Below are 18,584 nucleotides of genomic sequence, written 5' to 3' on the forward strand. Positions count from 1 at the left end.
GTATATTCGTAACTGTTTGTAATTGTACGAAATAATTATTCGAAATATATTCAGCTATAGAAATCCACATACACTTGTCGAATTTTGTGTATACGACATAAATAAAGCAACTAAAAGTGCACTTTGTCACAGAATCATTTATATTTATCAACAACGAACAGTACAACATGATTTTGAATGTATCTGTGTAGTATTTATATTTCAATAAAAGATAGAAGAACGTAGTGTTATTTACATAATTTACAAAAGGCTTTGAAAGAAAGCGTATCAGACATTACAACATTTCTAATTTTATTAGAATATCGAGGATCGAATTTCAATACTCTTCGTTTTCACGTTTATATTTAAATTTCTTCCTGCTTCCTGCGTGTTTTATGTTCATACATGACATGAAGTTCAAGTTTATATTATATTATATTCGTTAAATGAAAGGTGTCGTTAAAATTAATTCGAGTGAGTGAGACTGCTCAGTATGAATATTTCTGTCACATCATTTCTTCGAAAATGTGAAGGTATTCATGTGTAAAGGTCATGTTTACTTTGACGCTAGCCTATTTCACCTGGATTGTCTATATAGTGAGCGAATTCAACAGGAGAGTTGAATTTGCCTGTCGAGACAAATAGAAAACCGTGAATGTCCCAATTTGCCGCTGCATTCTCCAATGTGTTCCTGCCAACGTGCATAATAACTACACATTTTAAACTACCATTCTAATGGAAATCGCTAAATTATAAAGGAACGTAGCAAATTATACGTAAAATGTTTTTGAGAAATGCACCATTACGACACTCTTGATATTCCGTAACCAATTTTCCTATTTAGTACTTTATAGTATATTATAAGCAAATTGCGAATTCTTATTCAAATTTATAAAAGAGATCGTCGTAACGTTTATAGATATAATAACTAACTTTGACTATATGAGGTATTAGGATAGATAATAGCATAGGAGAAATGTTAGAGATTTTTCCGAAAAGTTTAAAGAAACAAACAGAAATTTAGTCCATTTTATGGTAACGAAAATTTCATAGTAACTGTAATATGCGGAACGTATCTCTGAAACTGCTGAAAGTTGTAGAATACGCGTTGCATCATACATATATCTACTGTTGATTATTATTACAGATCACTAGAGAAATGTAAATCCATAGTAGGGATCATCTGAGAATACAGAATCAAAGTTCGGTTCATGCAGGTACATATGGGTAGAGAAATCGATGTCGTATCAATTACGAGTATGAAGCTCGTTCCATACGAAATACATAATGATCAACAAGAATAATCTCGCAATGATATCTCGAGACCAGCGACATTAAACATACGTCAACGAATATCGAATTCGGATCATGAGGATTCGCAAGAACAGTTGGTCCAAACTTCTAGATCCCTCGAGATTAATATAGTTCACGAAGGTATCCGAACATTTGTAGAAATTATAATTTTTGTGTTATACGAAATATTTTGAAATTTTATTAGCGTTGTAACGACTATCATTATTATACTTTGCGAAGCTTGAAAGTTTACCTAGATTTCATTTTTTCAGATATATTTATAAATACATGAATTTGCATAAACATGTACAATCTAGATATTATAATAGGAATAGCATTAGAAATAGTATTAGTAATAGTATTAAATTTGTAAATATTTATCAAGCGTTGTGTGAACACTGTTTTGCTATCAGAAATAAAACCTTAAATTCTCAACCTTTATCGGTCGTATGTCACTCTCGACATGCTACTGTAATTTTATCGTAGAAGTCATATACAAGTCACGTGGAACGTGATAAAACTCCGATTTGGAAACTACGGCACTAGTATTCGATAAAAGTTAATTGACGTTTTAACTGTCGCATAAAATACTTTAATTTTTTCGAAGCTTGAATATATTAGAAGCTGTGAGTTTGTTATGCAATGTTATGCGAAATTGAGTCCGTTATTCTTGCGCGATACCTTTTACCTCGGTTAAGGACAAGGTCGGAAAAAGGCTAAAGGGTTGATCCTCACTATTACAGACTGAGAGAACGAGGACCACATTCTATTCCGGTGGTTCTTTCATGTTAATCCTCGATCTCGGGTTCGCCTACGGATTTTGTATTCCTCTTTATGCCTCATTCAGTAGACTTCAATGCGGTGCCATTACGATTAACGACTGCAGCCATTATTCTGGACGTTATTTCGCTACCTCTCGTGCATCTATAACAGCCATGTTGACATTGCCTCTTCTACAGTTGAAACGACAAAGTGGAAAAAGTGGTGTAGAGTCGTTCTGATGAATTCGTGGTTTTCGTAAGAATTATTTCAGAGTGAAACCTGGATAATCAGAACCAACGATCATTAAAACATTTATTTCAATAGTTCGTTGTCTCAAAATTTGAGGATAATTGTTGCGTTTAGACGAAACATATGTTATAACTCCAAGCTAGCGAAACAGGACATTGTGCTACTAAATTTTTCATTACGTTTTATTTTTCTCCTTTTTCATTCTCTTTTGTTAGCTTTCATATTAGAAGTTTTATACCTTATTCGTGTTATTGCGTTGTATTGTGTTGTGTTATGGTTTTTATCCGCATAAAATTGTTGAATAAATGCTTTATTGGAGGAACAAATTAAAAATTGTCAGAATGTTGTAACGTCTTTTGTTCCTATCTAATATTAATAATTAGAATGTAAATGGAAAACAAATAATTTTCTTATATAAAGTTCATAAATTTTCTCGTATGATTATTTAAACATTTTTAGCTCTGATTAGTTCTGATTTAGTTCTTAGATTAGTTCTGATATAACCAAAATTTTACGACTCTACTAAAAATTCTACTATTCTACTACTATAATCAATATTTACATTTTTTTACCATGGTATTGATGTAAGTTCTTATCATTTGTTTGTGTATGGGTATACTAAATTATTTAACGATATTGATAAAGACCAATAAATTTGTAAAAACTTTTTGCAAAATTGATAGGATTCGTAAGTACATATTATACATATAATTTTGAGCGAATTGAGCGCGAGTTGGTTACCCATGATTGCAGTAGAATGAATCGTGCATTGGTGAGACGTGATGTCAGAGTCTTCCTATTTTGTTTAGAAGTTATTTACAAAATAATTACTAACACGTTGGTTACTAATGTATCGAGTGTAGTTTCATAAAAATTATTAGTCAACTTAAGAAGTATTTCTTACCTAATTCGCTACATAATAGATCTAATTCCAAATAAATAATCTATCGTGTGTCAAAATTATTCGATTATCCAAAAATTCAATTCCAATGTATTCTTTGATTTATTATGCATTGTTTTAGACTTTCGTTTGTCGTCTGTAGAGTCCAATTTATTACTCAAATATTGTAGTTCTCAGTTTGTGCGTATTCTAACATTTGAAAAAATCGATGCAGCATTTTTATGGAATAGTTGACCTGGAATGTTAGCGATTTGCTGCGTGCTACGTTATGCCTAAAGCCGATATTTCTTTCTTTCTCTCGGATTCAACCTAGTTATCATTGTGTGATGCATCACAGTTGGCTGAAAACTGACGATAATGGTTCTTGTTTTCTAAAGCTTTCTAGCTTAACTTTTTTTTATATCAGGCATTCAATGAAATGCAAAAATGTTATCCTTTTTCACTTCGTTCTAGTTTGTGTTTATATTGTATTCTTTTTTTTTTTTACTAAAACTAGAAATGAAACTTTCTTCAATACATCGAGAGAAATGTTTTAATGATAGATTAAGTTCAACAATAAAAATTGTATGAAATATTTGAGAAAGGATTGAAGCACAGTTTCATAATTTTTTAAGAAGTGTCAGAGATAATATGTCACATTATATTAAAGTTTATAAGAACATGTGTATGTATATTTACATGTGTATAGATTGATATATACATAATATACTTATATGTGTTATATAGCTAACATCAATATTATAAAATGATGTTAATTATATTATTTGATGAAATGAGATAATGTAATAATAAAACGAATAAAAGAAATGATAAAACGATATAATGATTTAAAATAACGAAGCAACCATACATTTAAGTGCTATTCATTGATATTTAAGTAGTATTTAATTGTTTGTTTCAGGTAAGTGATAATTCGAGGGTTGTGATTCCTATATTAAGTAAGTAATTAAATTTTAGTCTATATAACGATAGTTCATCAAAAAGTGTAGAATGAATAATTTCACATAAAAATATAATCTGCATAGAGGGAACAAAGCAGTTAAATGATAAAGCCTTGTAATAAATGATAAAGCCATAAACATCAATTGTAACATTATAAAAATTGGTAGTCGTGTGAAAAAGAGTCTGATGCATCCATTCCATAATCCATAATAAATCGATATGTTAAATTTTTAATCTATGTAAATATGAAACGAAGATGAAAAGCTTTTATATCTTTTCTTTCTTTGAACTTTAATATTTTATTAAACTCAATTAGGATGTTCGTTTCGCGAATAGCATTAGAAAGGCAAACAAATCTTGCGAAAAAGCGAGTTGCTAGGTGTAAGTTATACCATTTGATACAGTTCATAGTTCATAAGTTTTTATTACCATGCTCTTTATTACGCGTACGCAGTAAGATTGTATCCTCGTATACCCCATTATTTGGATTTAAATTACCGAAACGCAAAATAACAGTTTCATTGCAATACTTTTATGTTTATAACCGCAATCTCTGTTGAACACCATTTGATTCTCAATGTAATGATATGGAAGCTGTGCAAACCGGTTTTCTTTATTTTAAGACCACAGTTTTAAAGCGTAGCTTTTCAAACATGTATTATATTTTTAAAGAAATATCTTCATTGTAACTCAAACCTACCTAACGTGTGAAGGTCCTATTAACATTATTTTTGCTGTGAGTTAGTTTCATACAGTGGACAGTTATGCAGACTCAAGTTTTAAAAAATATCAAAGGAAGCAAACCTATGCAGAGATCTCTCATAGATTTCTCATAGATATATACATTTTCGCAATCTACTTGCTTTCTGTACTTATTTAAATATTTGCTTCATCCAATCAGCAACCTAAAAATTAAGAAAATATTTGTTCCTACGATTGATTTAATACACGTGTAAAAACGCTTATAAATCTTGCTATTTAGAAAGTTATTCGCATCGAGTATATCCTAATTAGTAAATATTTTGTAATTAACGCATTTCGAACAGAATTTACGACACATACGTATCTTTGATAATTTTGTTAGTAGTTTCGCAATATCTACTTGTTACCAATTGTGGTTTCCTAAATAAGTAAATTAGATACGGTAAGTACTGAATTATACGGTAAACCAGCTTTCACGGTTGAACGAAGTTCTAGATTGAACAAACGAGTTCACAGTTCCTGTCAAAGTTGACTGACTGTTGGTGTCAAACAGTGATAGTAATGTCGTTCATATGTACCGTTTGGGAATCGATAAACGAATCCAGTTACGCAACAGGCTCTCTCTTGTTCCATTTTGTCATCATATATATATAATAGATTTTTAAATTGGTTCAAAATTTTACTAATATAGTTAGAATTGTCAAATTGTTTTACTATAATTTTAATGAAATTTCAAAGATTTTATATTCGCAATAATTTGCTGCAGTGAATGTTGAATTTCTTTCATGAACCTGTATATTCTGGAAAGATTTCATATAAAATGTGAGTGTATATCTTGAGAAGCTTTCATGTAAATTATGGCTCTGACACTCTATTCGGCGTTAAATGCAGTCGAAAGCTTTGACGTTAGGCAAAGTACTCAAATACATACACGTCTTTGAGTACAAGTTCTACCTAAATGCCAAGTCTTTACATAGAAGTTTCATGATGTAAATATCCCAAAGAATTTACACAACATCAGCTATACCTTCCGCATTTTGTTGCCATAATATCGTTAGCTCTATAGCACTTGATAAACTGTGATTCAGCCGTAATAGATGTTTATATTTAGTCGATTGCTCTTCGATGAATGCACGTGTTCTTAAACAAGAGTTTTTCCACGCTGCACAAAGAAGCACGCGACCCAGAAAAACGTCCGGTATAAAAAGCCAGTGGAAGTGTATCGATCGTTGTGACAGAAAAGGCTAATTATCCAGTCTCGTTTTTCAAAGATAATGTGAAAAAATTCGTTGCTTCTACAACTTCTCATTCATCAACTATTCCCTGTCAATACAATGTATTCGTATAAGAAGGTGGCATTTTTTGAGACATCATTTGAGATGACATGGAGGTAAAGCAGACCTCGCACGATGAGATTTATCTCGAATGAGGGCTCATGTGGTACCTATTCATGTCTGAAGATTACGCAGGATAGATACAAGTCCAGTTTCGTTAATTTTCTCACTTTTCGTCGTTAGGGAACAATATGCAGTTTATTAAAAATTTAATCAATACTCGAATTTAGTATAGAGAAGATAAAAACATCTTCCAAAAATTTTTTTTCATATTTCACTGCGTCGAAGCTATTGATTATGAATGGGTATTATGATATAAAGTTCAGCTCGCATGATACCTCGTCTCAAGATAAATCTCATTATGTAGAGTATAGAATGTAGAGTTTAGAGCGTAGAGTGTAGAATGTAGAGGCTATTTTAGATGAGTAATGCGCTGGTTGACTGATCGTTATGCAGTGCGATATTATTCTATTTGTAGATGCGAAACGTTCGGTCAATACGCATAGCTATTTTTATGATTATGTCGAATCTATTAGAAATAATCAATCAGACTTACATTCCTTCCAAATGCTTTTTGAGCGATGACTAGTACTCCTAATATTATTCCTCATAGTAATCGTTATTATCGGTTGACGATATCAAGGATAGTATCTTTTATCAAACGGAAGCGATTTATCAACCGTTGAAAGCGGAAGGTATTCCCTGTTTTCCAGTTTATTTTTCCGAATCGATTTTTGTATCTTGCAAGGGGAATGTTGTCTTATCTCTGTTGGTAAGGTAGATATCCATGAAGCTTTTTGAAGCGCAGACAACCTTCCTTCACTTTGCATTCGATTAATTCTGAGCGTAAACGATCCTAATTTCAAACATTCTACCTTACCGGTAGCTTTCAAGCTCGTTGAAGGTGAATTTCCGGCCACTTGGCGCAACATAGTTGGGTTCCACGAAATTTTTAAACAAGATATTTCTGTTTAAAATATTTTTTTTAATTTAATAATTATGTGAAATTATATCGTGTTATATTAACAGTCATTGATCTGTAATATTCGTTTGAGTTACACATTTTTCTCCTGGATTCGTCTAAAACTAACGTCATCTATATGCCACTTAGAGTTTAATAAATTTGGGTTTAGCTTTAAGTTTTCAAATTTTAATCCACGATTTAAAACTTACAGTAAAGAATTTGTATGATCGAATGGTACCTTCAAATACAATTTGAAATGTTCAATGAAATTTCAAAAGTAAAATAATTCTATAGCAAGTAAGTGTTAAAATCAATTTTTACAGTTTCGTATTATACAATTTGAAACTTTATTCATCCCTCCGTTCTAGAAACACATGGATGATAAATAATAAATGATGGACCCAGTAATCAGGCTATTTCGAGTATATCTCAGTAGCGAGATTGTTATCAGCGACTGGCTCCCCTCTTGAGTATCGCGATGATGGTTCTTCACTCTGTATCTAGTTCCAAATTTCTTATCCTCCCATTTTAGCGAAAGTGGGGCTCTCAATGTACTTATCTTGGAGTAGGATTATGAAAGTCTTGAATGTTCACTTCTGTAAGATCCCGAGTAATAAGGATGAAATACGATGACATTGATCGCCCCACGATTTCATTTCGCTGAAAGCTAAAATATGTACGAGGATCGTTTTCGAAATTTTTGTTCCACTTGAATATAAATAATTAACTTTCCTTTAGTTTCATCTAAATCTAGTAAAACAAAATATTTTTGTATTTCACTGTGTAAATTCTCGTTTATAAGTCACATTTATCCTTGACTTGGCAAATTTTTACGAGAAAATTGAAATATATTTTCAAAACAGAAAACAATAATAAATTGTTGTTCTATGCGAAGTTCAATTTTTAAAGTGAAGTTTTAATATAAATGCAAATTTTTCATTCAGAAAATGAAACCGACTTGCGTCAATATTTACGATCAATTTTTTTATATTAATGAAACCGTAGTGTTAGTCAACGTTGTGGAAAGATATGCACGAAATTTCTCACCCTCTGTGATAAAACATTAGCTGTCCAACAATTAGGAATACACCTCGATCAAAGTACAATATCATTGAAAAGTTTTCAAATTATTAGGAATGGTTAAATGTTTTTAACAAAATTTAATTTGATTTAATCGTGAATTATATTAGAATACAGAATAGAATACAAAATACGTACTTAATTACTGATAAATTTTATTAATTAAGGTAATAAATTTTATTTTTTCAATTTTACGGGAGAAAGGAAAGATTCTATTAAAACGATGTGATTGATTGGAGAACATATGTTTTATTTGGATTAATTATGTATCATAGGATGAATTTATTATTATTTGTGTAGGTCGGTAGGAAAATTGTCGTTTCTAAGTTGTATTGGTTAAGGAATTTCCAAGTAATATTGCACCTCGTTTCCCGTGATTTACTGAGAACGATTTCAGTTTCAAATTATCTTCATTATATTCCCATCTTTAATTCCGAGGAGACGGAAAGCCAGCAAAGTAATAACAAGTGATGCGAATTATTACAAATTGCAGAAACAAATGGAAATGGAAATATTTCGGTTCGTAAAGGTAAATATCATAGGTAAACTGGTAAATTTTTAAAAATTGAAACTATATTTAAAATATAATATTACTTTTATAATTTGATAATACGAATCGTATTTGACATTTATATTACAACGCAAAAGGAGAAAATAAATCAAATAATTTTCTGTTCGTATGACACTCGCCTGTCGATTTCATTTTAATGTTACTGGCACTTACCAGACTGCCGTGACTTTTGACCCATCAATTGTATTTTAATCGATGTTCGACTTCTCTTCCCTTCGAATGGTGTGAAGTAAATTTAAATCGTCTTATTGTAAAATATTTGACTGTTAAATAACCGATAATGATATATTTGATCGATTTTGTTTAACCATATAAAAATTTCCGATATACATACGATATATCACATTTTCAGTATCATTACTTTCACAGTGATCACTTTCTATTACCGAATATTATCAGCATCAATAAGTCAATTTATTTGAAAATAATTTCTTTTTCAGTATTAATCCTGAATAAAGTTTAACACTTTTGAAACGAGTGTTACGTCATGGTGAAAACCCTTATAAGATATAAGCAGCCCACTGTAGAATTTCTACGCAATGGAATCCGTTATCTTTCAGCTAGATAAGGAAAGCAGCAAATACAATTCTGTAAGCAGAAATTGCAAACTTGTCGTCATTAGCGAATCGCTAAATCTACATAGGTATTCGTGAGCATACATCCAATCTACTCTTCCTATGCAATGGCAATGACGGCAAGACAACTTTTTCATTCCGTACAAAGTGATCTTTTCGAGTGTGATGAAAATGCGGAACCGATCTCGTCAGTCGTAAGAATGCAGTATTCAGAATCGTCAAGCACCGTTTCTCCAAGCAGTTGTACCCGCCGGATATAACTAGGGAAATGAGAACCAAGATCCATGTTCTGTGTTGCCCTTTGTGGAGTCCTGTGAATGTTCAACGGCAAACAGAAGATTGGTTCTGTTCCTCGTGCTGCTTTCCTTTTAATGGATGCTTTTTACGATATATCATATAACTGGTTTCGTTATAGCAAATGCTTTATTCTATTTGTCTTCTGCTTGTCTGGGAACTTTTTATATATTCGAAATATTATTCATGATTCGTTGGTGGTACAAACAGAAGATAATTGAACAAAGAACTTGGGAAAACTGAAAAAAGTTCTATCGTTTGAAAGTATACGCCTGCATCTTATTTTAGAAGCTACAAGTCATGGATCCAGCTACTGTCGCTTGTGATTAGATGTACACAGATTTGTCCATCTTCCATGTCCATTTACTTTACGTTTTCCTCCGGAGTTCCTTCGTTTTCAGCCAATGTATTGGAAATTTTATTAAGGGTATTTTATTAAGTATCGCTGAAATATTCAAAATGAAAATGATACTTTCATAGTTCTAAAATTTAACAGTAGAATTATCAGAATGGTTGAAATGATTAATTCGTAAAAATTGTATGGATTTACGACAACGATGCGCTTTTGTAAATTTGTCTGGAACTTTATTAATTTGAAAATACCGATACTGATCATATCTGAAATCTTTCGCTACAAGTTTTATACTTTAGCCTCCTTTAGATAGTGTTAGTGTTAAATTTCTAATATAACACTTCTCTCTTAAAATTTTGTGAAAATTATGATTCTATTGAAGTGTTCGAAAAAAATTCTTGCAGAGGTAGAAAGCCGATTCTGTTCGTTACAATTTCTTTGAAGAGAAATCAAGTCGCAGCACTGTATTAATATTTCGTACTAATTAGTCTGAAATGAAATACGTATTTACGTGTTTTCACAATTGCTACAATGAAGCAATTAAAACTTGCTTCATTATTTAATTGAATTTAAGAGAGAAGATATTGCGTTTAATTTAATTAATTTGTATGATTTCGTGGTTTCATGAAACAAAGAAAGCAATCATAACTATTGCAAGCCATAAAAAATTGTCTTATAATTCCAGTTGAATCAACTGAAGTCGTAAAATAAACAGACTGCGCGTTCTTTCCGCTATTAATTCAGAACGGGCTAAACAGTACTTCATAAAAATATTTCACAATCAAATGGTCCAGGTTCTTGGACGTTCTTTGATTTCGAAATCGATAGCATCGCGTATGAAACTTTGGCTACGCTATCGCGGACGAAGCAAAAGTTAAATCTCCTTTTATAATAGTAAAAGGGGAAATTGATGATCCTTTGCTTTCTCAATTCTTGTGAAAGAACGATCTTTAGAATTTTCTAAAATAATTTCTAACGTAAAATGTTGTTGTTAAATTATTGAAATATATTCGCCCATCGTTCAAAACTGAGGTAGAGGTAGAACTTATGATTTGCATAAGCGAGATAACAGAGTCAGAAGATGATCAATGATATTTTCCTCTTCAATTTCACTTTCACAAAGTGTTATAGTTACAGGATCAATGAGATTTGGTACCCTTGAGAATAGAAAAAACTTTAGAAGGTACTTTCAAAGTTCTGACAAGGGTCAAAAGAAATTACGAAAAATACCGAAATATTTTACCATTGCGAAAGAAATAATAAAAGAAAATATATTTTGAATTTCCGCTTTTAGGCTTCTTTTAGCCACTAAATATCATAACACGAATTTTTTATATTTTACATATTTCTCTTCATTACGCGCATTCTGTGTATTTTAGCAATTTAGTTTAGTTTAATTTTCCCATAAATGCCTAAACATTCGTATTCCGAATATCGATAACGATCATTTCATTTTTTTCCCGAACTTAAACAATGCGATTGTGTCGAAAGATACTTAAAGAACGCAACGAAGTTGAAAACGGATACGAGTTATAAAAAATATTCAATTTCACATTTCTACGTTGTAAAATAACGATACCTGTAATAATTTCATCAGCAGAAAAGTACACGAATGCGATCAAAGGATTACGCCATGTCGCATAATACACTTCGCGACCGCTAAAAGCGTGTCCCTACTACACTTTTATAATCTAGTCTTCTTCATACGATCCCCATTTTTCCAATAATTAACAGACGTCTCTTTAAATCCAAACGTCAGCATTGCCCGCGTTGTCATTTCTCTTCCCCTTCGTTACACATTAAATCATTTCATCTTCCCAGGTTATCCTCTTCCATTATCTTTTACAACCGAAAGCAATAATTATTCTCAATGTCTGCCGCCGAAACGCTATAACGTTACGGGATAATTCCGCGACAAAGGTTCATGCATAGAGAACGGTTGTACTTTCAGCCTCAAAGCACATCAATGGAAATCGAATTGAAACAACTGGTGAGAGCACGTTTGGCGAATACAGGCCGAAAACCTGGGTTTGCCTCGTAATTATGGTACACTGGCTCACAAAAGTATTACGTATATATTGTACTATGGAAAATATTTTGAAATGTCATTAGCACAGATTAACGTGTAATGAGATACGATTGTCACTGTCATATTGGTAAAACTGGAAATTACGTTGAAAATGTGTGTATACAGATGGCACAAAATACTTGAACCTCTCAAAAATCAAACTGATTCGACTCTGTTATTCTTATGAATTTGTTAATTACGTTACGTACGTAGACGATTAATATTCGATCGTAAATGAACAAATGGCTCAGATCCATAGGTTCATTCGAAGGTTCTTCATAAGAAGATATCACAAATAATTTCAAAATCGAAATGGTTTTAATAAACGAAACGTTCTGCACAACACGCATAATATATTCATCAGAGTTTTCTAAAGGTGTTCGAGTATTTCCGTGAACTGTACTCAATGCTTTTGCACGATCAACCAATTCAAAGATCGTGTAAAGGGATCGCGTCATTCGAACGATATTATGAACTTTATCGAGCGATATAAAAACGCAGCCTAAAAAATCCAACGGGATAAAAACCCAAACGTTGACAAAGACCGACGTGCATACACAACGAGGGAACATTGGTGTGAAAGGAAACGGAAGGCAGAAAGGGAAAAACTGGGACAGAGACCGGCTTCGGTTATAGCACATTTTATCTCGGAGATATATGGCTTCGGCTCGTAAATTGTGCTGCTTTATAACTGTTATACGCTCCAATGCATTGTGTTGACGAATTACGCTGCTACGAGAGGAGAAACGTTTCTGGTGTATACAATTTAATCAGACGAACGAGTTTGAGGGGAGAATTCCCTTGAAACAAGATTCTCGTATTTCTAAAATTTCTAAAACGGTTCATTGAAGCTATGTTTACTTAACACTAGGACTAACAACCTATGACACAGAGTTAAATATTGGATTGTCTGATAAGTTCGTTCTTTTTCTTGCTGATACCTATTTCGAAGGATGTTAATTGTTTAAGAGTATAGAAGTACACGTATCTAAACATTTTTGTAAAAGATAATATTTATAGAAAAATAAAATAAACAAGTTATTTCAAGTATGATGTATTCTCTTAAAAATATGTGAACGACAGGGAAAAAAATCTAATATCAATCATTTCGATTGTTTTGATATGTGAAATCAATGTTTAACCATTGAACTTTTTTGTGGAATATTTTTCACGAATTTTTTAGGAACATGTTATTTTAGTATACATAATTCTTTCTCAGAGAATATTTCCATCTTTTGCTTTTTCGAATTGATCCAGAGGAAACAAATAATCATAAAATCTGGTCGCGTATATACACATATAATTGTCCTTTGGTACCAAATTGTTTCGATAATGAGATTATTCGCGGTCGGACAGTTCCAGGAAGAGGAAATCATTAGGGTTTCGTTGTTTCGATATCGCGGTTTTTGCAGCGTATTTCTGTGAATTATTATAAAATTTCAATATCTTAAAGTCACAATTTCAAACACATATATTGTACGAATAAAAATAAAATTAGTTAAGATACAATTTTGCAAGTATAAATTAATGTACAATTTTACTAACAAGGTAAAGATTATTCAAACAAAATGTAAATTTCGAAAGTAAGTACATAGCCTTCTGCCAACTATACTTGTACTTAATAAAGCATACTGCATTAGCAATTAATGACACATAGGATATTTTTTAATCCCCTGAAGCAGCATTTTGAACTAAAAATTCCTCTCAGAGGAAGATACCATAGGAAGGTAATATACCATAAATAAAAAATGTATGTTCTTTTATATGTAAATATTTTTCTATCGGGGCAAGATAAAACTTGGAAACAGAAGATAAGTTGCTCGTAATTACCAATTATCTTTCTGGTTTCCTTTTTTCTTTTTAAATGTGAATTCGATGCGAAAATGAATATGTGTATTACCGATGTGATTTCGAAAAGCTCCACCTGTGGACTTGCAAACGAGGAATACGAAGGAAATGACAGCTACGTATGTCAACACGTTGATCTATAAATATGCATTACCTCGTTATTCTAAAAAGGAATACGCCTGACAGACAACTGCTTATGCATGCTTATTAATTCTGTTTGCACTTCGAAATTGAATTTTATCTGCCATGATATGTAATTCTTTTGTGGAAATATTTTTACATGTATGTATTAAACATTGTTCATGAAAAATCTTTCTTTGTACAGTATCTCGAAATTCTAGTGTTTAAATGATAAAATTTACAATGCAATTGTAAAATCGAAGTTACAAATTGTTAATTAAGGTACGTAAAAACAACGAAAAAAGGCTGGGGCAGATAAGGTTGTTGAAATTTAAAAAAAAAGAAGGATCGTTATTTTATTCTTTTTATTTGCCGATAAATCAGAATTTATTTTCGTATTTTAGCAGTCTGTGATCATTTTCAGGCTACACATGGCTTTCAGTAACAATGCGGCTCAAATTTGTTCTTCGTATTTCACCATCCTAATAATGTTACTCTGCTGAATGTCTTTGTAATTACGAAAAGCTTGCACGCGGTATTGTTCTGGATTTATTATTTTACCACTGAAAATTCGAGATATAAATGCTGAATGTTATTAAAAAATATCAAACGTTGAATGTAAAGCTTAAAATGTGACAATAGAATTGAAAAATGCGTTGAGAGACGATAAAAGTAAAAAATTTAAAAATTTTGGGAAATTTAAATACGATAGAAATCTGTTTTTTTCTATAAATATCCCGACAATCTTTTCGAATATTTGACCAGAAATGTTTAAAAAATACCAGAAGTTCGGTTGTCAATAAAACCTCGACAGAATAACGAATGCTAGGGAAATAGGGCAAGTCTTCGCTAAAACTCGATACAGATATCGAATTTGTTTCGTAAAATACAAAAACTATAGAAAACATAATTTTTTTCTAGATTTCTAAAATTCTCGCAATTTTATTCTCAAAGCACATAAATATTCCGTATGTTTGACAGATCGAATAAATCCGATATAAATATGTGAAATAAAATATAATACACACGAATGCACTCGATCAGATATTAAAATATACTTTTCAGCTACGAATAGAATTCAAAGACTCTTTGTATCCAGACAGAATTCTCTGCATTTTTCACAATAGCAGCAAACGGATGAACCGTTTTCAAAGACAAATCCGATAAAATACCACTTCATACCACGTTGCTTCAATACACAAGAAATTACGTATTGTACCGGAAAAAGTTAGTGTTGTTTGCCTAATTTAAACAGTACCTGTCAAGTCAAACATGTATTTTAATTAACATTGCGAATATTAATAATAACTTATTTCGCTTTAATGAACTTTTTTTGCTAAATAATTTTTTGAGATAATTTCATTCGTTAAATTCTATCGTTAAAACTCGTACATTTGCACTTTCCTTCAATGGAGCTTTTCTCTGAAGAATTTTTGAAGATAATTATATCTGTTCGATTAATGATTCCAAACTTTTGATCAGTACTGTGTCTAGAATCGAAGATAATAATTTTGCGATGCCCAAAAAGGAAAAATGAAAGCGAGGCAAGATCACGTTGTTAGAAAGTGATGCGGAAAGTTTCCCAAGGGAAGAAGAACGAAGAGCGATTGAGAAAGTAACTTCTGCTAATTTGGGGCCAGTGAACAACTACAAAGACGAAAATTCGTTGTACATCGAACATACCAAGTAGCCGCAGGAAGTAGCGAAATGAATAGAAACAGACCTCATTGCTAAAATTACTGCGTTAACGTCGTTGAACATAATTATGCGAATAAGTCCAGTCATTTTCTATAGCCATGTTCCATGGTCGTATTATTTATATAGTTACGCTTTTATATCTCGATAATATTCAACGTTTATTCCAAATATATATCTGTGAAATTGGTGTGAGAATACTAGGTGTTTCAGTGTTTCAGAAAATAAAATAAGAATTAAAGGGAAGTAAAAAAAAAAAAAAAAAAAAAGAAGAAAACGAACAAACAAAACAACGGAAGAATACTGATTTTTCAGAATAAAACGACTTATTGACGATAGTAAAAATGCTTAATAAAAAGAAAATGTTCTCAAACGTTCATCAATTGCATTCATAAATTATAAATCAACGCATCGTTTATTTCATATTTCCATTATTGATGCATCGCACATGTCTTTCGATATTTCTTTTTGTTTTCTTATATTTTTATTACGTCCAAGCTCAACTTGTAATTCTTTGAAACAGTTGAATACGAAGTAATAAAACTGTTTTTAATTCAGCTTAGACGTTGCATCGCATTTGGAGTTCTCGAGTTAACAAATTGAGGAAAATTTGTGTCCCTTTCACATTTCTAGAAACATGCATATCGTCGTATAGACGTCATATGAAATCTTGTTGACGAACTCTTTTCTAATTCGAGCAAAATCTAGCCGTGAAATTATAGAAACTGGTAAAAACTCATACATATATAATACGATAATAAAAGTTTACAGAGGCGCGAAAGTGAGAAACCACGAAGTGAACTTTAAGAGGAATTCGATTCGCACTTTGACTGAGTTTTCAAAGCCGATCGAGATTCAGGCTGTTAAAGAAAGGAGTTTGTAATTCTTCTCAATTGGTACAAATGAAATTTGGTCAACGTGGAACCTATCGTAGAACGAAAAAGTGTGAAACAAAAATAGAAACTGAAGGAGATCTTTACAATTTTGTGCAAATTGTTTTTCCTATTTTATATTAATATTTATAAAATAATTCGAATACTTTTTCTTATACGCGAGTTGGTCGATTAGCTGAAAAATTCGATTATTCAAACGGCGTGTATCACGATTAATTAGGATAAACGAAGTTCTACTAATAATCTACTATTAACACGTTTCTTTTCTCTTAAATGTAATTAATATATTTCTAGATAGATTCTTTTATTTACATCAATATTTTATCAAGGCATTTCTCTCTTCATCGCTTACGTTTTGAACACTTTTAAATGTAAAGTTCTATTATATTTTACACTAAAAGGAACGATGCCAGGAATTATGTCCGTTGATTAAACGTATTATACTTCGATCGATAAGCTCTATGAATACTTAAAATCGTAGACCCTCTGTCTAACTATTATATGTCTGTATATGTGTATGCATGAATACGCGAGTGAAAATGATAAATCCGAGATGGAAAATGTGAATATAACAGCAAGAATCAAACGAAACGAGTAACAAAAAATGAAGCAGCTGTGCTGTGTACGTATATACGTACACATTTACATACGTTGCACGAGTGCTCGAAGCGGAAAAGGAGGACGAGTAGGGATTAAAAAATTAATAAAAAGGAAGGAAATTCAAAGGAAAGTTGACGTTTCCGTTGTTGGATTAGTGAGACAATGTCCAAATGCTTTCTGAAGTGAAGAGATACGTTGTTGCAAATTTTTGTGAAACGATAATTGAAACGGGAATGGAAAACGGAATTGAAAAAGCATGCCATCTGTGGTTTCAATGAAGCTTTACTTTATAATACTTTGAAATACATTAAACGTATCATGTTATAAAATGTTATAGTGTATAACATAAATAACTTATGAAAATATTAATTAGCAAGATACGATACGATGCAACTAATTTAACAGAAATTACAAAAATATTTATTAAATATTTAAGATATAATTGGATACCATACGGTTGATTAATTATTTATATAACTGATTTTTCAGTGTTCGTTGAATTATGAGGTAAATATGCTACAATTTTAATGGACCTGTTAGCAATCATGCATTATTCTCATAAACTACGATTTATGTGCGTTAAATATTATAGCCGTGATACAATTTCCATTTATATTAATATACTAAAGGTTACGTCAAAATGCACTTATTTCTGCATATTTTAATATTTATTATGAACGGTGGCAATCAACCATACTAAACAATCAATTTTTCTTCAGCCACATGGAAAATAGCATGTACATCGCCTCGCAATTACATGAAAGCTTCGTTTCTGTTGTATTAAAAATACGAGAATAATACTAATAAGTAACACAAAAAATCACATTTTCTGTCTTCGTATCATACAAACGAACAATATAACATATGAAATTTAAATTGTTTATTTAGAAGTTTGCCAGTGTTATATTAAAATTCAATACGTGACAGATTAACAGATCTCAAATATTATTATTAAAAAAATCTTCTCTGTCATATTTATAACTTGACAACCAAACAATCTGAGGATAATGAACAATATAAATAAATAATAAATAATAAATAGCTCCATAGTGTTTGACACTTACAGATGCCAATTAAAAATAAATTTTATCACGTCGTAGAATTCTACGATAGCTCTATTAAAGAATAAGATCATCTTGAGTCTCCTATTCGTAATTCTCTAACTAAATTACATTCTGTCAAAGATAAGCAAGTATCCATATATTCTTCAGCGCTAGCGTATATAACGAAAGTAACAGAGCAATGTGATGAAAATTTAGAACACAAGAGTAATATGTGGAACTTGTTTCAAAGATGAAAAACCTCGTACAGCTTCAGAAAGACTATAACAGAAGCCGTTTCAGAGTTGACATGAAACGTGCT

General features: G+C 31.5%; 1 protein-coding gene across 2 annotated transcripts in view; it reads left to right on the top strand.

The window, feature by feature from the left end:
- Positions 1 to 18,584, top strand: part of LOC100648381 (potassium channel subfamily T member 2) — a 202,365-nt gene that overhangs the window by 24,141 nt on the left and 159,640 nt on the right. The gene's annotated exons all lie outside the window — the stretch shown is intronic.

The sequence above is a fragment of the Bombus terrestris genome, chromosome 6 (assembly GCF_910591885.1).
Source record: "Bombus terrestris chromosome 6, iyBomTerr1.2, whole genome shotgun sequence".
In the NCBI taxonomy this organism is placed as follows: domain Eukaryota; kingdom Metazoa; phylum Arthropoda; class Insecta; order Hymenoptera; family Apidae; genus Bombus; species Bombus terrestris.